The following is a 12,518-nucleotide window of genomic DNA, read 5'->3' as shown; positions in this document are numbered from 1 at the left end:
CTTCGCCAACTAACACGGGTAGTTGAATCTACTATTACGTAAACTGCAGGTGCCCTTAGTAACTTAACAGCTGAGCTTCAGGCGGATCGTCTCATGACGTTGCAGAATCGTATGGTTCTAGACGTAATACTTGCAGATCGAGGTGGGGTATGCAGAATGATCCAATCGAGCTGCTGTGTCTTTATTCCTAATAATGCTCCAACAGTCTATGAAGCAATCTCTAAGCTACACAAGATTTCCGACTCTATACACGTAGATAAGGGAAACTGGTCCTTCATGGAGTGGTTTTGGACTCTGGTATCAGCGTGGGGATGGAAGGTTCTGATGGTTATTGGTGTCATCCTAGTATTTCTGTTCTCGTGCTGTCTTATTATCCAGTGTGGTCCCGCTCTGTGTAGTCTCTGCGCTGCAACCTGTTTCAGGAAACCACCTGCATTAGGAGAAAAGGCACGAGGCAGGATGATGATACAACGACATGTCGCTGACCTAATGAGCATAGAAATGGACTCTGACTCTGATATAGACTGAGTAATTGCCTATGTAAGGGCAAAAGGAGGGTCTGAGGTTCCGTGACGATTTTACTCGTGTTTGTAACATTGTCGTAAATACATAATTTTGGTATCGGTGAACCGCAAATGATCCATTTAGTATATCCTGGTGTTTTCGCTATGCTACGAGCAAGAGCACTCCTGTTACCAACACATTTGTGATCTACCCATGGCATCCATCTTAGAACACGGAAGCCATTTTGTATTCCTTGCCCTCACATAGTCAATGGACACGCAATGACCTCTTTTTATTAAAGGACACGTAGGCTTTGGCCGGCGATTCACCTTGCAAGTGACACGTGCACCTTAGGCCAGCAACGCTGTGGCAGCATGACTCGGCAAGAGCTGCCTCCCCAGCCTGAGGCCAGTCCTGCTATACTGGTTCTTGTGTTCGTTGGCCTGATCATGATTAGGCGGCCGAAGCTGGTAACCGTGCCCATTTACGACCCACAAACATTTCTTATCCTGTCTTTCTATCTTCCACACCTGGCTCTGCTCCTTTCCTTCTGGGCCTTTAGTAGGGGGTGGTAACGAAATTTACGATGAGGCGGTCCGGGTCTTGAATGAAGAATTGACATGGGATTATGATGGACTAGTGGGAACCCCTCATTTGTAATGTTTTGACATCAGATACTGTTGACGATTCCTGTGCAACGCCAAATATTTATTGTATAAGACACGAATGTTTAGAACTGTGGTAACATGTAAAGAATTTGCCTGAAGCCCAATATTTAGTATATAAGGAACAACCCTCTTTGTACAAATCGAACAGGCTCCTAGATACTGCCCATGTGTAGTTTCTGTGACTTCTGTGTCCCTGCAGTAATAAACCTTTGGTCTTTGACGCCACCATCGAGAAGCCCGTGTTTCTGTTTATTTGTGTACCAAGACAGGTTGAACTCCGGGGTCTTCGGGTGTTGTCCCTGACACCTCTGGACGGAACCAAAAAGTCCAGAACTCCAGGGAGAAAGTGGTCATGTTCCCACACTGCCCACGATCTCCAAGGGGCTCCTAGTCACTCATCTTGGGTGGTTCCCTGGGTCCCCGGCACTTCTACGTACCCTGGACATTGTCTTGACACAAGTCTCATTTCTTATACCACTTTCTTAGAATATGGTTTGCCCCCCCCCGGGGTCCACTGGAAATTCCGTGCTATTTACTTAATTTCTATGCAAATTATTGTGTGCATTGTGCATATCTCTGGGTAGGAGATATATGTATGTGATAGTGAGTATTATATACTCAAAACATATAAACAAAGCATACCTAAGCACACCAATAGTATTGTTTTCAAACAGGAGGGCGTATGGATATTTCTCCAGACTAATACACAGTTTTTTACCGCCCTGTATCCTATCCCAATATAAGTATCTCAAAAGAGTCACAGTATAGAAATCAAATAGTCCAATCAGATCTTCTGTCTTGAGGTCTGTTTAATTTCCACAATTCACAGGAAGCACCATAACAGCCGACGCGCGTTTCGCCCACAGGGCTTTTTCAAGGCTGTAAAGAAGATGTGTATACATGTCTATCAGACACTGTATCAGTTTCAATCATATTGAAACATCTAACTCATCTACTTAACATGCAAATTATCTTGTGAAAAAAAGTGATCGGCCAGAGTTTTACACACATAAACCATTTAGTATTCCATAGAAGGAAAAGAAAAGAAAAGAAAACACCCTTGTGAATGAGGTCTCCTAGAGACCGTCTAATTGCGCTGGTGGAACTTTCAAAATTCATAAATGCCTGATACAAATTTAGAAGGCAGTGCCTATAGCTATACAATAATCCATTTTTTGTTTATGAGCTGAATCCAAACATGTACACCTTATCCATCACCCTGTGCAATACACCTAAACCTAATCCTATAAGAATTCTCACCTTAACGTAATCACTCCAAGACCATATAATAGTAGAATTTTCATAGGGCTGTATCTCTTGAGTATAACCGATGGTTCAATTGTGTCAAAAACTAAAATGCACTTGTAGTTCAATAATAGTTGTTCATAATTTCGAACACATTCTGTAAAAATATTGATGTCATATTACTCAATCATATAGACCAGTGATGTTTATAGATACAGTCTATTTCTCTGTCTGTATAAGTGTCTCTATTTCCAATTCGAAAAATTTGGATATACACCTCAATTATGGTGCCAATGCAATTACTGCACAACCAATCCTCATATATCTCTCAAAACATGATTTTGGTTAAAACTTATTTCCTTAACAATATATAAGTTACCGCGGCAAAAGCTATTCCTCATATTTGCCACAGAATAAGAGTATTGCCCTATTCATTAATAAGTCTAAAAGTATCCTTACCATCAAAACAAGTGTCGTCACATCAATAGGTGAAATGTTCGAGGTATATCGTCATTTTCATTTAAGCTCATTAATAGAGCCTCATCATGAGTAGCATCGTATTTACGTCGGATTTTGATAGATCCCCACCGTCTATTGGCCAACATTGCATGGATTGATGGGAGACAAGAAATATATATGCCTACGTTAGTACGATCACACTCGATGTCCCCACATTTCATCCGTATATAGCGGATATAGCGGCAGCATGATATTATTGTCTGCCATTTCAAGTTTAAGTTTCTGAAACGCACCAATATTCGATGCGGTGACGAGTTACCCTTCGGTAAACTCATGATGGAAACAATATAAATATATATGGATCTTACCTTTCTGTTTCAAAGACCGTTGTCCATAGTTTCACCGCCAAGATTTTGTTCGTACCTCAACTGGACCTCGCGTTACACGGTTGTTTTTCAACAGTCGGGAACGCCATGATTTAAGTAAACATGAAAAGCGGACTAAGTTTGTGTACTTTCCTCACGTCCTGTCTATATGTTGGCAAAAACAGTCGCCATTTGTAAATATGTTGCCGATTCCCAGTCCCATACTGAGAGTGTCATTTACTCTCTAGATTTCACCTATTGTCTAATTGTTTCTAAAATTATCCATTTTTTCAAGAAGTCATTTAAAATCATTAAGATATTGTTATTTTAGATATGAATATTATTCATAATCCATGTGCTGTCTAAATTGTAGAAATGAGTTGTAATTCACATGCATAATCGGTGTAACAATGAACGATCTATTAATCTAGATATTTTTTGTAGTTGATATAAAATGCCCTTGGTAAGGCCCACTATTTAAAATGCTTTAGATTTACATCTGTTCCACCAACACAACGTACGTGCCCCAGGTGTCCATCATCCACTATACAATCTAAACATTAGTTTCCTTAGTGTGAAGATTGGGAGAGAAGACCTTCACAGGCAGTATTGTGTTCACCTTTGCACTATTTTCACGCATATTTCAGATTTATAACAATAATCCATCAGTATATTTAAAATCACATTGAGCTACAGTGTATTATATATTTGTGCCCATATTGCTACGTGCAAGATAGTCCTTTGTTATGTTTGTAATTCTACATTTCACTCTTATTAGCTCTCAGTTACATTTTGTGAATATGTATCAATTAAAGAAATTCATAAAGATCTTTTGCAATATTGATACCATGTTCCACAGCACGCAATCTGATAATCCACAAACTCTCTGTTTTGCGTAGGTATGACACTCTATCCCCACCTCTTGGTCCCATATCGATACTCTCTATACCATGCATACCAAGTTTGTGTAAATCATTTGGATTATGCATGTTATTGAAATGTACTGCCAGTGGATATTGAGGATTGTTGTTTTTTATGGCGCGTATGTGCTCCTGAATTCTATCCTTAAGGAGTCTGATGGTACTCCCTATATATATTTTACCACACATGCATACAATGCAATAGATCACAAACTTGCTATTACAGTTTATGAAGCTGTTTATATGATACCTCCTTTTTGTATTGTACCTGAATTCAGTTTTCTTATGTAACCCAAAACAACATATACTACAATTTCCACAGCAATAGAAACCTTTTAGTGTTCCCCGTAGCCAATTCTCTTTCCTTATAGATGGTATAAAGCTTGGACACAAATGTTGTCTAAGTGTTTTACCTCTCGCATGTGTGATAACTGGTTTGTTACCAACTACAGTATTAAGATCTGAATCATGTGTCAAAAGATGCCAATGCTTCTTCAGTATTTTAAATACATCCGTGCTGGCACTGGAATAAGGTGCAATAAAGTTCAATTTCTTGATTTCTTTTCTTTTTTGTCTACTATTTTTGCTAGACAGTAGGGTTGATCTTTTAATTTGATTCACCTTGTATCTTGCTTGTTTAATGATAGCAAGGGGATATCCTCTCTTTACAAACCTGTATTCTACATTGTCAAGTTCTTTGTTCAGAGCCAATTCCACACTGCAGTTACGTTTAATACGTAACATCTCACCAAATGGTATGGCATTTATTTGCGATGACGGATGAGCACTCATTGCGTGCAGTGTAGCATTACACGCCGTTTCTTTTCTATAGGGTAAAGTCATAAGCCTGTTCTTATCCACAGTAATAGTTAAGTCTAGAAAATTCACCCGTTTTGTACTCGACTCCATCGTAAAGGCCAAATTATAACCATTGGTATTGACAAATGTACAGAATAAGTCTAGCTCTTGTTTCGATCCAGCCCAAAAGAGCAGAACATCGTCAATATATCTCCCATAATACAGGATATGTTCCAATAGATGTTCTGGACAATTACGCCAAATATGTGCCAGCTCGAAAAGTCCCATATACAGGTTGGCATACGAGGGGGGAAATTTAGCCCCCATTGCCACACCCCTTTTTTGGCGATACCATTGACCATTGTGTAAAAAGATGTTGTTATCTTGAACCAGATTTATCAAGTCCAATAACATTACTGTGTGCTCATAACATTCAATTGGACGACTGTCCAAGAAGTGTTCAATCGCATTAAGACCCATTTCTCCTGGTATGCAGGTATACAGTGAACATACGTCCATTGTAACCAATAGATGACCTTCTATCGCCAAAAAAGGGGTGTGGCAATGGGGGCTAAATTTTCCCCCTCGTATGCCAACCTGTATATGGAACTTTTTGAGCTGGCACATATTTGGCGTAAATGTCCAGAACATCTATTGGAACATATCCTGTATTATGGGAGATATATTGACGATGTTCTGCTCTTTTGGGCTGGATCGAAACAAGAGCTAGACTTATTCTGTACATTTGTCAATTCTAATGGTTATAATTTGGCCTTTACGATGGAGTCGAGTACAAAATGGGTGAATTTTCTAGACTTAACTATTACTGTGGATAAGAACAGGCTTATGACTTTACCCTATAGAAAAGAAACGGCGTGTAATGCTACACTGCACGCAATGAGTGCTCATCCGTCATCGCAAATAAATGCCATACCATTTGGTGATGTTACGTATTAAACGTAACTGCAGTGTGGAATTGGCTCTGAACAAAGAACTTGACAATGTAGAATACAGGTTTGTAAAGAGAGGATATCCCCTTGCTATCATTAAACAAGCCAGATACAAGGTGAATCAAATTAAAAGATCAACCCTACTGTCTAGCAAAAATAGTAGACAAAAAAGAAAAAAATTCAAGAAATTGAACTTTATTGCACCTTATTCCAGTGCCAGCACTGATGTATTTAAAATACTGAAGAAGCATTGGCATCTTTTGACACATGATTCAGATCTTAATACTGTAGTTGGTAACAAACCAGTTATCACACATGCGAGAGGCAAAACACTTAGACAACATTTGTGTCCAAGCTTTATACCACCCATAAGGAAAGAGAATTGGCTACGGGGAACACAAAAAGGTTTCTATTGCTGTGGAAATTGTAGTATATGTTGTTTTGGGTTACATAAGAAAACTGAATTCAGGTACAATACAAAAAGGACGTATCATATAAACAGCTTCATAAACTGTAATACCAAGTTTGTGATCTATTGCATTGTATGCATGTGTGGAAAAATGTATATAGGGAGTATCATCAGACCCCTTAAGGATAGAATTCAGGAGCACATACGCGCCATAAAAAACAACAATCCCCAATATCCACTGGCAGTACATTTCAATAACATGCATAATCCAAATGATTTACACAAACTTGGTATGCATGGTGTAGAGAGTATCGATATGGGACCAAGAGGTGGGGATAGAGTGTCATACCTACGCAAAACAAAGAGTTTGTGGATCATCAGATTGCGTGCTGTGAAACATGGTATCAATATTGCAAAAGATCTTCATGAATTTCTTTAATTGATACATATTCACAAAATGTAACTGAGAGCTAATAAGAGTGAAATGTAGAATTACAAACATAACAAAGGACTATCTTGCACGTAGCAATATGGGCGCATATAATACACTGTAGCTCAATGTGATTTTAAATATACTGATGGATTATTGTTATAATCTGAAATATGCGTGAAAATAGTGCAAAGGTGAACACAATACTGCCTGTGAAGGTCTTCTCTCCCAATCTTCACACTAAGGAAACTAATGTTTAGATTGTATAGTGGATGATGGACACCTGGGGCACGTACGTTGTGTTGGTGGAACAGATGTAAATCTAAAGCATTTTAAATAGTGGGCCTTACCATGGGCATTTTATATCAACTACAAAAAATATCTAGATTAATAGATCGTTCATTGTTACACCGATTATGCATGTGAATTACAACTAATTTCTACAATTTAGACAGCACATGGATTATGAATAATATTCATATCTAAAATAACAATATCTTAATGATTTTAAATGACTTCTTGAAAAAATGGATAATTTTTAGAAACAATTAGACAATAGGTGAAATCTAGATAGTAAATGACACTCTCAGTATGGGACTGGGCATCGGCAACATATTTACAAATGGCGACTGTTTTTGCCAACATATAGACAGGACGTGAGGAAAGTACACAAACTTAGTCCGCTTTTCATGTTTACTTAAATCATGGCGTTCCCGACTGTTGAAAAACAACCGTATAACGCGAGGTCCAGTTGAGGTACGAACAAAATCTTGGCGGTGAAACTATGGACAATGGTCTTTGAAACAGAAAGGTAAGATCCATATATATTTATATTATTTCCATCATGAGTTTACCGAAGGGTAACTCGTCACCTCATCGAATATTGGTGCGATTCAGAAACTTAAACTTGAAATGGCAGACAATAACTTTCATGCTGGCGCTATATCCGCTATTTACGGATGAAATGTGGGGACAATGAGTGTGATCGTACTAACGTAGGCATATATATTTCTTGTCTCCCATCAATTCATGCAATGTTGGCCAATAGACGGTGGGGATCTATCAAAATCCGACGTAAATACGATGCTACTCATGATGAGGCTCTATTAATGAGCTTAAATGAAAATGACGATATACCTCCAACATTTCACCTATTGATGTGACGACACTTGTTTTGATGGTAAGGATACTTTTAGACTTATTAATGAATAGGGCAATAATCTTATTCTGTGGCAAATATGAGGAATAGCTTTTGCCGCGGTAACTTATATATTGTTAAGGAAATAAGTTTTAACCAAAATCATGTTTTGAGAGATATATGAGGATTGGCTATGCAGTAATTGCATTGGCACCATAATTGAGGTGTATATTCAACTTTTTCTAAATGGAAATAGAGACACTTATACAGACAGAGAAATAGACTGTATCTATAAACATCACTGGTCTATATGATTGAGTAATATGACATCAATATTTTTACAGAATGTGTTCGAAATTCTGAACAACTATTATTGAACTACAAGTGCATTTTCGTTTTTGGCACAGTTGAACCATCGGTTATACTCAAGAGATACAGCCCTATGAGAATTCTACTATTATATGGTCTTGGAGTGATTACGTTAAGGTGAGAATTCTTATAGGATTAGGTTTAGGTGTATTGCACAGGGTGATGGATAAGGTGTACATGTTTGGATTCAGCTCATAAACAAAAAATGGATTATTGTATAGCTAGAGGCACTGCCTTCTAAATTTGTGTCAGGCATTTATGAATTTTGAAAGTTCCACCAGAGCAATTAGACGGTCTCTAGGAGACCTAATTCAAAAGGGTGTTTTCTTTTCTTTTCTTTTCCTTCTATGGAATACTAAATGGTTTATATGTGTAAAACTCTGGCCGATCACTTTTTTTCACAAGATAATTTGCATGTTAAGTAGATGAGTTAGATGTTTCAATATGATTGAAACTGATACCGTGTCTGATAGACATGTATACACATCTTCTTTACAGCCTTGAGAAAGCCCTGCGGGCGAAACGAGCGTCGGCTGTTATGGTGCTTCTTGTGAATTGTGGAAATTAAACAGACCTCAAAACAGAAGATCTGATTGGACTATTTGATTTCTATACTGTGACTCTTTTGAGATACTTATATTGGGATAGGATACAGGGCGGTAAAAAACTGTGTATTAGTCAGGAGAAATGTCCATACGCCCTCCTGTTTGAAAACAATACTATTGGTGTGCTTAGGTATGCTTTGTTTATATGTGTGACTTGGATTCGGTCGAATTCAAGGACTAATTGACACTTTGGTGGGTAGGTGTCATATACCTTAAAAGCACCCCGGCCATAGTTGCCTGGTATATTACTGGATTCTTTTTTCAAAACTGGCATTACCTTGAGATGTGCGGCTCGATTTAAGCAAACCCATAATCTGTGTATGTATATACTCAATACATATTTTCATAAATACCTTGTGTGGTTCTTTTTTCACTTAATCTATACCTATAAAATTGCATTCTGGTAAACAAGCAGCTTTACATTCCTTATGGATTAAGCTGCTCTTCACAGCTACCACTAAGAGAGCTTTCTAAGATTGTCTGAGACCTCTTAAATCATCATAAGGGTTGTCTGGACTGGTGCAAGGTGCCCACTTACATAAGTAGACATCATATACCAGGCCAGCCTCTCACAGACTGAATTTACATGCCACGTCTACTGTTTTTGTGCCAGCGCTGGCAGAAGGACAGGAATTCACTGTGTCATGTGGATACTACACATTCCTGCTCTTTTCGTGTGACATAAGGTAGCACATCTAGAAGTCTTGTTGCTCTGCCCAACACAAAATATTGTCAAAATGCCCAAGAGCCTTCCATTGATGTCATGTTTAACCATAGATGAGCCAGCATCCTACCCCTTTTCCTGCAGACACTGCCACAGAGCGCTGGGACATAGCTACCTTCACTGCATGACATGACCTAGTTTCCCTCATTGCCCTTCTTGTAACTCACCAAGTTGCTGTTGTAGTTCATCATAGCCAGCACGGCCCAGCCCCACAACTCCAACCACTAACTCCTCAGAAATAACAGTGCACATACTTTAGCAACACTGTTCACCTTGTCACCATACCCTTTTTCCTTCCCAAAGACATTTTGGAGCTGATGAAAAGCGGGTGTTGGTGCTCCATCACCTCTGTGATCAGGATCTCATTCTCCTCCTGACTGAACTTGCATGTCTCCTTCCCCTGGGACTCTGACTTCTCATTTTTTGGGTTTACTGCTGTTGCAAAATAGCAGCGAGCCAGATCTTATAAACATAATCTCCAATGTTTTAGCACTCACATGTTCCTCCTGAAAATGTGAGTAGAAAAAGGCCTGACATCTTGAAAATGTATGTGGGAAAGTTCTGGGACCTGCATGTTATTTCCCATTTTGGGCCAAAAACTTGTAATGTCCTCATACTGGGGTGGTGATACCAGATGGCACTGGAATTATTACCCTATGTTAAAGGCCAAGTTAGAGAAAGTGTTCACTTCATGAGAGACAAAGTATTGTTCTTTAGCCAATATGAATATATGACAACAAATATTTGCTTTACTTATAAGGTTGTTGTTAGACCTTTCATCCTTGGCATGGGTTTCCCCAGTATTTTTGCCTTTACCTCCTGTTTTTTACTGCGTGTTGGACTTTGTTTTTGCTGGTCTAGATGTCACGGGCACTTTGCCACTGCTGTTCCGTGCCAAAGTGCCAGTGCTCCATCTGTATATTGTGGTCATGGATTAGTGTTTCATAATTGGCTCATTTGGTTTACTGTTAAGTCTCTAGTACAGTGCACTGTGTGTGCCCAGGACCTCTAATTTAAATGCTACTAGTGGGCTTGCAGCACTGATTGTGCCACCCACCCAAGCAGCCTTGCACAAGGGTGTCAGGCCTGCCATTGCAGTGTCTGTGTGCAGTCTGGTACTACCATGTTGACCTGGCAAGTGCACCCACTTACCAGGCCCGAACATTCCCTTTTCTTACATGTGAGTCACCCCTCAGATAGGCCCAAGGTACCCCTGTGGGCATGGCGCAGTGTATGTGAAAGGTAGGACATGGCCTGATGTGTGTGGCATGTCCTGATATTGAAATACTGCCAATTTTGTTTTTCACTATTGAAAGGCTATCATTTATAACATTTTATAAATATAACTTCCCTTTGGGAACAGATAGAAAGGTAACGTTTAGTATGCCTGAATACAGAATATAAAGATGCATCTTTTAGTGAAGATGATATTTACATTCTGTGCTCAAAAATACCACTTTTAGAAGGTATGTATTTTCTTGCTTTGCCATCCTGTGTGCCTCTGCTAGGTTTGTATATTGACTGTCTGGCTTTGGTATGACAGTGGCTGGGGATGTGCATTCTGTTCAGACAGCCACCTGGGGGGTGAGGTGTGTTCTGCCTTTCCAGGCTGATTCAGGGCTGTGCTGAATAAACCTGGGCTGCATTCAGGATAGGGGGAGGAGATTTCTTTAACACCTGATTGGGCCTGGCCTGCCTCGAACAATGATGTCTCCACCTCCTGCCAGGATGCTGCAAAGGGAGAGGACAGAACTGGTTTTTGCTGGGCAAAGAGCTTCTCTGCCACCAGAGAACAAAGGAATTTGAACTACAAAATGTGGGGCCCAAGCCCCAGACTTTTAGACCATTTCTGAAATTCAAGGGGAACCTTTGCCAAGGTGATGAGCTGGAGAAACTGCCCATTTGCTGTGTGCCTTCTGGGGTTGGCCTACAGTGGCTGTTTCTATCAGGGAAAGGACAAGGACTTTGCTGTGTGCTGTGTCCCCTGCTTGAGGAAGATCTCCAAGGGCTTGAAGTAGAGCTTGCCTCCTGTTCTGAAGTCTCAGGAACACAAAGACTTCACCTCCAGCTCCCCTGAACTTCCTTGCTGGGAGTTCTGACCTGCCAAGAGGTGCCTGTGGCTGTGTTGGGCCTCTGGAGTTTATGCCTGCTGTTGGGAGCTGGCTAGGTAGCACAACTACGAGAAGCACGCGACATCTGCACCTGTTTCCGAAGCATCGCCAAAGAAACCGACTCAGCACCTGCCCACGGCTGGAGAAATTGCCGAATCCCGAATCCTTTGCACCGATCTCCGGAGTCCGAGATCACCGCACCGATACCAACGCAGGCCGTACTATGCGGCTGCAAGAACCAACACATTGTGGGACCATAGCTGGAAAAAGCAACGCCTCACGGTTGCTGCCACCGCATTGATGACCGACACAACCCAGATCCTCACGCATCGCACCGGGGTGCCAAGTCTACAAGAACACCGGGGATGCAGTATAAAACCAAAGCATTACCTCCCCACACAGTAAGAAACCGACGCATCACCTCCCCTGCGTGGAAGTAAGGTACCAATGCATCACTTCCCCTGGAGTAAGGAACTGACGCATCACCTTCCCTGTGCATAAGGAACTGATGCATCACCTTTCCTGTGTCTGTTTTTGTCTTTGAATGTCATGTCATGTCAAAAGTTTTTATATAGCGCATCTTATCACCGCAAGGTCTCAAGGCAATGCATCCAAGTTACTTTGTGTTGAAAGTGTTGCAACTATAGTTGGCTATGAACAGAACTGTTTCTTCCTTTTAAATGCCACATTTTGATTACTGTATTGTGGATTTATGTCGTTTTGGTCTTGTTTCGTTTAGATAAAGCTTACTTATTTTTCTAAACTGGTGTGGTGACCATTTGTAGTGTTTTCACTTTATTGCTGTATGTTTGCACAAATGCTT

Source organism: Lissotriton helveticus, chromosome 6, assembly GCF_964261635.1.
Source record: "Lissotriton helveticus chromosome 6, aLisHel1.1, whole genome shotgun sequence".
Taxonomy (NCBI): Eukaryota; Metazoa; Chordata; class Amphibia; order Caudata; family Salamandridae; genus Lissotriton; species Lissotriton helveticus.
This window is presented reverse-complemented; position numbering follows the sequence as displayed.